At 33.2% G+C, this 11,008-nt stretch overlaps 1 pseudogene; it reads left to right on the top strand.

The window, feature by feature from the left end:
* The first annotated feature begins 3,227 nt into the window (after nt 1–3,227).
* LOC114618023 lies at nt 3,228–4,886 on the top strand (annotated as a pseudogene).
* Nucleotides 4,887–11,008: the final 6,122 nt, after the last annotated feature.

Genomic DNA, 11,008 nt, shown 5'->3' with positions numbered 1-11,008 from the left:
AGGGTGTCCAGTCTGACAAGTATCTAATAAAATGACTATAAGTCCAAATGTTATTGTTCTGAAGTAAGATTGAACAATCATAAACAGTCTGAAAGTACTTCTGAAACAGACTAATCTTTGATTAACTGTTTTTAGGAAATAGCTAGGTAGTAACTCTGGGGTATAGGCCAAGGACATACTGTGGGGTCCTGCCTGGTAATTGGATAAAGCTTGGGTTCAGCTACAGATCAAGTTCTCAGTTTTCTTCTTCTTCTTTTTTTTTTCTCTTTTTCTTTTAAGATGGAGTAGGTTTGGCCTTTCACTATCCAGCTGTTAATTTCCTTGTTTTCTTTTTTTTGTTTTGATTCTTTCATTTCCCTGATTGTTCTGAAAGAAAGAAAGAAAAAGAAAGAAAGAAAGAAAGAAAGAAAGAAAGAAAGAAAGAAAGAAAGAAAGAAAGAAAGACCAACTAACCACAGCTCCCAGGGTCTAAACCACCAGCCCGGGAGCACTTAGGGAGGGATCTAGGGCTTCAGCTGAATACGTAAGAATGGAGGGCCCTGCTGGGCATAGGTGGAAGATGAGATCCTTGACCTCATGAAGCCTGGACGCCCCAGGGGGTGGGAATTTTGAGGGTGGGGAAGTGGGAGTGGGGGGGTAGGTAGGGGTTACATCCACAGAGAAAAAGGAGGAGGGGTAAGGGGATAGGGGGTTCCCGGGTGGGTGGGGGATGGGGTAAGGGGACAACATATGAAATGTAAATAAAATATCCAATAAAAAAATCTCAAAAAAAGAAAGAAAGAAAGAAAGAAAGAAAGAAAGAAAGAAAGAAAGAAAGAAGACGGAAAGAGAAAAAACCATGGACGTGGGTGGATAAAAATTTTATGAAGATCTGCCTGGAATTGAGGAAGGAGAAACCATGATAAGAAATTATTTTATGAAAACAACTATACCATATATGTGTGTGTATATATATATATATATATATGTGTGTGTGTGTGTGTGTGTGTGTGTGTGTGTGTATTTGAAGCTTTAAAAAATCTCCAACTTCATTTCATAAAATTAAAAAATCATTTTTTCTTTTTCTTAGTTTATCTTAACAGGGTTTCTACTTTGTATCCAAAATAGTCCAATATAACCTTGGAACCTAAAAACAGAAGTAAGCAATTGTGACAATGAAATAATATACAGAATTTTATGGTACTTTATATTATAAAGTATATAATACATTAATACATGCTGACATTGCATAAGACTGTTATCTTTCTCTATAATCAGCATGTTGGCCAGAGCAGCATTGAAAAGAACTAACAATGAAACTTATTTGTCTTGCATTTCTGATGTAATCAACTTTTCAACAACCCAACCTAATAATTATTTGCAACATTTTAAGTTATGCATTCTTCTTTGTCCATGACCCAGAACACTGCATGCATATAATAATTTGCTGAGTGGAGAAAGGATAGAGATTGAAAGGAATCTTATAAAATGAATATCCAACACAAATGTTAAACAAAACATTTGGTTATTGGTTGATAAACAATGGAGTTTGATGTACTGTTTCTTTTTTGTGTCACTGTGGTCATTTGGAGTCAGTCGCTTAATCCCTTGAAAGTTCTGTAAAGATTTTTCAAAGTATCCCTTGTCATTTCTTCCCCTTGTGATGTTTTCTATACCCTTCAATAAAGGCAGAGCTAAGTCCTTTGTGAGGGACATAAACATAGTGGTACAAGAACAAATTGACCAGAATATGTACAGAAAGGAAGAGTCACAGGAGACTCAGAAGTAGAGACTTCAAATCTAGATTTGCTGTTGGTTCTTTGACAACAAGGGAGAGAGAGCTTTGATTTCTTAATGGAATACTGACAAATTATTGGAAACTTGGAATTTTTTATTGATACATTCAAACTGACAAAAATAAATGCTTTGTAAGTTGATACTTACACATCTGAGAGAAAATAAACAACTTTGAACAACTTTTACATTCTGTGCTTGAATTTAACCATAACATTTGGCAGTGAAATATGTCAGTTTAACAACATTGTTACCTAACACAAAACATAGTAGAACAGTATTAACTTCTTATTTTTAAAGTGTTACTTAAAAAAAAAAAGATTTGTGTTTTTCTACTTTTTATATGTATGTGTAATGTCTGTCTGTGTATATCTCACATGAATATGTGTACCCATTGAGTTCAGAAGATGTCAGAAGTGTTGGAAATGGAGATTTGAATTACCAGAACTGGGTGCTAGGCCATGAATTTGGGTCTTCTAAAAGAGTAGCAACTGTTCTTAACTGTCAATGGGTCTCTTCAGCCGAATGGATTATATTTCTATAGGAAACACTACATATCATAGTGTTTCTTTGTTTATTCTCTCTGTTTTTATATTATATACATTTTAATGTTAGAATGAGAAAATTCAAATTTCTCTACTTTAATTATTTCAAGAATACAGGATGAATGACTGAATACTATAGTGGTCCTTCAGTGCCTGCTCACTTTGTGAAATAAAGCAAACAAGCAAACAAATAACAAAGCCAAAAGGACATTACCATTATTACATTCACTTTCACTAAAGCTTCTGTCAAGAGGAGCCTGGCTGTGCTCAATTCTGGTTAAAATTAGAACATGTAGTCCCTATGTACTAGTCTATAACTGTTCTATCTATCTATATTTTTTAAAAATTTTAAATAACTTGATATTCAAGTTTTCACTTTTTTCTCAAATTCTAGGATCATTCAATATAAATTTCTTGGCTAAGGAACTGATACTAGTCTGATAAAAGAATATTGAAAAAGAATATTCATATGACTTTTGGGAGATACCATTAACAATATTTCAAGAAATGAGTATAGATCTCTCACTGTGATGCTTGTCAGAAAATAAAGAATCATTTTTTATAGAATGAGAATATTATAGTACCCTCAGTCTTTGCTTTAAAATGGAACTAATACAAAATACTAAACTTAAGTTATGTTTTAATTCACTGTTGTGTTTTCATACCATAAAATTGCATGTACTCAGAAGTAACATGATCATATTATACAGCTATAGTAAATAGGTCATTATCCAATATTTCTTAGGTAGATAAAAATTTAAATTTATGTGATGAAACAATTATAAAATATAATGAATGTTGATTTTATTCTTAAATAAAATATGGTTATATTTAGGATATGTTTGCATTAATTTCAAAATGCTTCACAATGATAATGTATTATTGGAATATGGTGAAAAGTAAATAAACATGCGGTAACTGTAAAATGATATCCAGAGCTTTAAATACTATTAGAAAACTATGGAATTCTGAGAACCCAAAACTCCAAAATATTTTCTGAAATGTATTCTACAAATGTGTCATTCTATGAATTCTTTTATATTGTATTTGTATTGTAATGCTTTATATAAGTTTAGGCACAAAGATTTTAAGAAAAATTCATTTCTTGGTCAAATTACTTAAGATGTGGCGGGCAACAGAAAATTATCTGATGAGTATAACCAATATTTTTCATATATTTCAATAAGGAATTATATACAAATTTAGCTTAAAATGAAAATATTAATGCAAAAGCTACATTTAGATACTCTTGAGTTCAAGGTGAAGTTTTCAGGTATAAGGTTACATCATTAAAAATAATGCTGCAAGTTACAAATTTTATAATTATTTTATAGAAAAATATTCAATATAATTTACCTTTAAAGCAGCATAACACATTTTATAAATCTACGTAAAAATGTTTAGTGTTTCCATTAATATTTCAAAGCACAAAATATAAAATATATGGAAGGGTGTTCTCCTTTCTTAAGCCTACATTGAAGATGTCTCACCCCTGCCTAGCAGCCAAGCCATTCAAGCAAGAGTCTTCTTTGATGTAGACATTGGTGGAGAGTGAGTTGGAAGAATTGTTTTAGAATTATTTGCAGATATTGTTCTCAAAACTCCAGAAAATTTTCATGCATTGTTTAAAGGAGAAAAGGGTACTGGATCAAACTGGGAAACCTCTCTATTTTAAAGGATGCCCTTTAAATTTCCACCGAATTATTAAGAAATTTATGATTCGGGGTGGAGGCTTCTCAAATCAGAGTAGGACAGGTGGAGAAATTATTTATAGTGAAATATTCAAAGATCAACATTTTCATTATAAGGATGATCAGGAGGGTTTGCTGAGCATGGCAAATGCATGCCCCAATACGAATGGTTCTCAGTTCTTTATCTCAACAGTTCTGACTCCTCATTTGGACGGGAAACATGTAGTATTTGGTTAAGTAATGAAAGGACTTGGTGTGGCAAGGATGCCTGAAAATGTAGAAATGAATGATGAAAAAACTGCCAAACTGTGTCATTGTAGAATGTGAAGAACTGAAGGAAGGGGAAGACTGGGGAGTATTCCCCAAATATGTCTCTGGTGATAGTCATCCAGATTTCCCAGAGGATTCAGATATATATTTAAAAGATGTAGGTACAATTTTATAAATATCTGAAGATTTAAAGAACATTGGAAATACTTTTTTCAAGTGTCAGAACTGGGGGATAGCTACTAAAAAATAAGCGAAGATTTTAAGGTGATAGTTCAAAGGTTGTTATTGAGAAAGCAGATAAATTCAGACTGCAAGTTGTGTACTGAAGATTGGTGCTTGTACATTGAAGATATCAAATTGGCAGGGGGCAATTGATAGTTGCTTGGAGGCTCTTGAAATGAACCCTTCAAATACTAAATTACTATACAGAAAAGCACAAGGCTGGCAAGGATTAAAAGAATATGATCAAGCATTGGTTGATCTTAAGAAGACACAAGAGATAGCCCCAGAAGATAAAGTTATCCAGGTAAAATAGCTTAAAGTCAAACAAATGATAAAGGTGCAGAGAGATGAAGAGACAACAATGTATGCAAAAATGTTTGCTTAATGAGGATTAAACTCTCCTTAACTATTATATATTGACGACATAAAGGACAATGTACATTACTGTCCACAAGACCCCTGATGTGTTCCCCTTGATCTTTGTCATTGCCTACAAAGCAGTGCTGACATAAGTTCCTTCTAAATAAAATGTTATGAAATACAAACAAATATGGAAGACATTTTAATATTAGGAAGTATTCCATTGAGACCAATTTTCTACATTATCACTTTTCAAACCTCAATTTACTCTATATCAATATCACTTTTCAAACCTCAATTTATTCTATATCAATGAATATCAACACCACACCCATGCAATATAGTGTTTTTTTGCCATCTTAAATAAATTCAAGTAAAATGAATGTTTTCCTGGTTTTCTTCTTTTTCTTTCTGTACTAGTTGATTTTTATTTTATGTGTTTGGATATTTTGTCTTTACATATGTTTGTGCACCATGTATATGCAGTTTTCAGCAAGGCCAAAAGAGGGAAGAAGGAGAATTACAGCTGGTTATGAGTTGTCATGTGGGTGTGTAAATTAAACCCAGGTCTTGGAAAGAGTGCTCTTCACTGCTATTTCATTTCTCCAATTCTGTCTTCCCTTTTTGCCTTATCTTTGTAAAATATATTAAGGTTTCTTTTTGTACAGGCTGTCTTTAAGTTGTCTGTGTAGAGTAGGATGACCTTGAACTCTCATCCTTATGTCTCCACCTTGTATCCTAGACATGTTTTATTATCATCTGGTGACGTGTTCTTGGCAAGCACTATAGCAACTGAGCTACAGCCCCAGTCCTGTGTCATTTAAACTTACACATGATAAATTCATTGAATGAATTTTCTATGAATATATATTTAATTATATATTTAGAGTAATCAGTGTCACTAATGCATTGCTAAAGCCTATAATTTTGTTTTACTTTATTCCATAAAGTAGAGTTGTATTTTGTTAAGTATTAACAGGTATTGCATAAACTATATAAAGCTAAGTGAAATAATTAGTGTTTATTAGATTTAATCTATAAAGCATCTATTTATAAATATGCCATTTTTCTTTTCTTCCTTGTTCAAGTTGTATAGCATAAATGTTTAATATATACCTTCATATCTCTAGAAAAAGGGTCACTTCTAAAGAAAAATATTAAAATACTGCTTGATAGAATGGTAATTTTCAGGCTGACTTTCTTTTAAATTGCATCTGCTTACCTTGTGTAATCATCTACATTTTCATTACAAAAACTTCTCAAGAGAGTCAAAATAACAAAGAGCTTGCTGGCGAGTCTGAATTAATCACACAGAAGTAAGATGAATATGATAAAAGCGTAAAGAACCTGTAAATTTTAATTTTCCTCAAACTCTGAGTATAACAATGCAATTGTGTTGAAGAATACTTTTTTTGCTTACTTCCATTAACATGTCACAGTGAAAAGGAAAGCATCACAATACAGAGAAGATACAGGAGGAAATCAGGCATTTTTATCAGTGGTGGGAATCTATTTCCTTCCTTCAAATCTAAAAATAACTTTTACTGCAGGAAGCTTTGAGAATCTCTAGTTATGAGTAATAAGAAAATGACAACTAAATATTTGTATTACTTGACTGTTGACCTCTTAAATCATTACAAGCATTTTTTTTTATTTTTCCTTCATATATTTTAAAATGAAACTCTAGAGTGCATTGAGAAACTTCTCTGAACACTAAAAATAGCTTCTTTTAAAACTGAAAATAAAAACACTGGAAGAGAATTTTTGCTGAGCACCATGTCAGCAATTTTATCTTATTGAACTTGATATTTTCTTTCTTTACACATAGCTAATGAATTATGTATACACACTTCAGATTGTTTAATTCTATGGACAGTACAAACTTTATAACCTTTGAAAAGACATTTCTGGTCATTTTGTGAAGAACATTTGACCAAGAAAATAACTTACAAATGATATTTGACTCTGGCCATCTTCATGGAATTAGCAGCAGATCCTACAAGTCAAATTTGCTTGATATCTGATCAGTATATGACTGAGCAACTTGTATAAATAGCATTGTTCAATATATGATCAAATAAAGAGATAGAACCACTCTGAAGGCTTAACCATACTATGAATTTGTTTCAGCTAATTATTAAGTATACAAGAGTTATTCTAGCTTCTGACTATTATAAATAAGACAGTTATGAACATAATCAAGCATGTGTTCTTGTTGTATGTTGGAACATCTTCTGGGTATATGCCCAGGATGGTATACCTGGGTCCTCAGGTAAATACTATGTACAATTTTCTGAGGAATCACCAGACTGATTACCAGAGTGCTTGTATCAGCTTGAAATCCCACCAACAATGGAAGAGTGTTCCTCTCTCTCCACATCCTTGCCAGCATCTACTATCGCCTGAGTTTTTGATCTTAGCCATTCTCACTGGTGTGATGTGGAATCTCAGGATAGTTTTGATTTGCATTTCTTTGGTGACTAAGGATGTTGAACAGTCTTTAGGGTTTCTCAGCCATTCAAGTTTCCTCAGTTGAGAATTCTTTGTTTAGCTCAGCACCCCATTTTTTTTATCATTGAATATTTTTAATGCTTAAATAAAATTTTTCAGTACAACTTTTCAAGGATTCAGACCACTGTAAATCACATTTAGTGAACAGTACTTAATCAGTGAATAATTCTGACAGAAATACATAGCAATTCATTATATACAAATAAATCATATTTACAATATGATAATACTATAATACTTAAATATATTGATTATATACAAACAAATAGAAATTATCACACTTAGTAAATATATAAGCACTTTAGATCTTAATTGTAATCTGAAATAAATTATAATGAGAAATTTTACTTCCTAAATAGTCAAATATTTGAAAAATGCTATGACTTTTAAGTGAAGAAATGGTGGTAGTAGGACTTTGAACAAATGAATGAAAAAATTCTACAGATTCAGCTGAGATTAATAGAAATCCAAATATAAAAATAAAATAATTAACTGTGACATGGGGTAGACTAAGTTCAGGCCTATATACAACTGCCACATAATGAAAAGGCTCTACCCACCAGAACTGTTTGTTCTCACTCATCCTTCATATCATGTTTCTTGTGCATATCATCATGATATCTTCATATCATCATGGTTATTATTGTTTCTTTGTTTTTTGACATAATGCCAGGGATTATTGCATTTTGGACTTAAACAAATTTTAATATTTTATTTTTGTTTAGTTTTCCTTTTATGCCTAATTAATATATATTTTTATGATATTTAATTCTTTAAAGAAATTGAAATTCTATTTCCTCCTCCATGGTTTGCCATCTTAACTCATTTTTACCTAAGATATGTAATCTGAACTCTTTTTTACCTAAGATATATATACTGGTGACTTAGTTATAATTTCTTCATCATATTATATATCACTGTTGACCACAGACAACAAATTTCTTTCTTTCATTAATGTAATATCTTCATTTATGTGTATTTATCTCTTAATACTATTCTGACATATTTCTTCTCGATTATAGCTTCTTCAGCTCATTAGGGATACAATCTGCATACACTGATAAATGAACCACATAACAGTTAATTTTAATGATTACTTTAATCATTTTATAACTTTTCTTTTTTAAAAAATAATTTATTTTTTCCTCAAATCGTAATTCATTAACACAGGGGTTATAAACACAGAAAGGCAGGATGAGGGGAAGGTAATGACACTGGAGTGTGGGTGTTCAGGGGGAATACAGATATCTTTCAGAACCGAGTATCCGCTGGGTGAAGGTTCAGGGGAAAAGTCACTATGACTCTGCCTATGACTCGCTTGTCTTATCTAGGTTAGTATTGTCTGCCAAAGCTACCTATTAACAAGGTCTATGACTACTCAGGCTTCTAAATTTCCACAAAAACTGCCTGTTTACATTAGCTTATAGCCATCTGTTTCAATGTTTTTCCAATGAGACCCAAGACTTGGTGTTAGTATACATGTATGACAGGGCTATTGCTGATTTTAGGCCTATGGCTGATTTTAGGCCTTCAGTGGGTAAGCAGGCTGCCCCGACATTTCCTCCCTTCTCTAAGTATAGAAGGGCTGTGGCAATTCTAATCTTGTGAAGGTAGGGATAGAGGCCTGACCTCCAGTACTTGAAGGGGATCTTGTAATGGCTCTGGTCCCCCTGTTGTTGTCCAGTGAGGCATGAGCCCCTTACCCATCCCAATGTCTTTTTCCTGGAGAGGGGATACTTTTGACATCAACCCCTATGCAGTCAGGCTTGTCCCTCAGGGAACCCAGACAGGTATTTTTATCTTTTATTTATATTCCCTTGCAGTGCTTAGCCTCGCAGCCTAAGCAAGAATTCAGATTGCCTGTCAGAGGGGGTTCTGGGTGGCCCCTCTCTGCTTGGTCTAGGGGCAGAAGTCCCCCCTTTTAGGTTGGGTGGAGATGGGTTTTGGAAACATCCTGTATAAAGTAACAACCTCATCTTGAGTCTCGTGGTCCTAGCACCCCATTTTTTAATAGGGTTATTTGATTCTCTGGTGTCAAACTTCTTTGTGTATTGGGATTCTAGCTCTCTATTGGATGTAGGATTAGTAAAGGTCTTTTCCCAATCTGTTGTTTGCCATTTTGTCCTATTGACACTGCCGTTTGCCTTATAGAAGCTTTGCAATTTTATGAAGTGTCATTTGTCAATTCTTGATCTTAGAACATAAGCCATTGGTGTCTTGTTCAGGAACATTGCCACTGTGCCCATTGTTTGAAGCTCTTCCCCATGTTCTCCTCTATTAGTTTCAGTGTATCTGGTTTTATGTGGCGGTCCTTGATCTACTTGGACTTGAGTTTAGCACATGGAAATAAGAATGGATCAATTTTCACTCTTCTACCTGTTGACCTCCAGTTCAGCCAGTACCATTTGGTGAAAATGTTGTCCTTTTTTCTTTGGACGGTTATAGCTCCTTGTCACAGATAAGTGACCATAGGTGTGGGGGTTCAATTCTGGTCCTCAATTCTGTTCCATTGATCTTACTATGTTGCTTTTGCTTCATTTACTGGAGAGACGAAGCATCACTAGACAGGAATCTCTCACTTTTGTTAGGTTGACCAGATATTAAGCACTGGATGTTGTCCTGAATTGTGTCCACTTCAGTGATATGGTTATAGGCACACCTAGACATGCTGGGATTTTATGTGGGTATTGGTTATGCGAACTCAAGTCCTCATGGTTTCATAGCAAGCTCTCGTACACATATACCATATTTACTGTCTGCTGTCAGGCACTTTGTTCTCTGCTTGATGGCAAGAGTAATATGTTATTATACAATAAATAATGGTTTAATAAAAATTCAGTTAAATGCAATGTTTTACATGCAATTTGTATATAGTGTCATTCATTGTGTGACACACATGTGTGTACAGGTATTATGCAGGTTTGTGGAGAAACACAGTTAACATCAGTTATCTTCTCCAGGTGCTCCTCAGCATGTTAATTGATGTTTTCAATTTAACCCTGAGTTTAACAATGTGGGCAAGTCTCTCTACCCAAGTTGATCCACAGAATCTCTGTCTCAGCTTTGGAAGTTCTGGAATTTTATTTGGGATATCATGCCCACATGACACTGGTTCCTGGGAATCTGAATTCCAGTCCCTAGATTTTTATGATATTCATTGAGCCAGTTATCCAATCCTCAATTCCTAAAAATTATTTTATCTTAATAAATAAAAGGAAGTTTAAATAGTTTAACTTTTATCCGATTTTTTGACAGAAAGCTCTAGATAGTCTGATGTAATATTCTGGTTGTTCAATAATATTTTAAATCTTACATCATTAATGCCTATCAAAAATTACTTCTGGAATAACCCCCATACTTTTGGCTCCTATATGCAGTATATCTCTATAAGATGAATAAATGTACTCACTTGTACCTCTGCAAGATATTTTTGATATACAGAAGATTAGGTCACACGAAGTTACATACAGCCAAATTTTGATGATTTAGTTTGTCAACAATGTTGAATTATATATGCCAAACTAATAATGCAATTCCAAACTTTGCAACAAATACTTTTCTAAAAGTAGTTCTACAACATGTGAGATTTTATATATATATATATATATATATATATATATATATATATATATATAT

Source organism: Grammomys surdaster, unplaced genomic scaffold (assembly GCF_004785775.1).
Source record: "Grammomys surdaster isolate TR1022 unplaced genomic scaffold, NIH_TR_1.0 139, whole genome shotgun sequence".
Taxonomy (NCBI): Eukaryota; Metazoa; Chordata; class Mammalia; order Rodentia; family Muridae; genus Grammomys; species Grammomys surdaster.
Note: the sequence above shows the minus strand (reverse complement) of the source record. Positions and strands in the feature narration are given on the sequence as shown.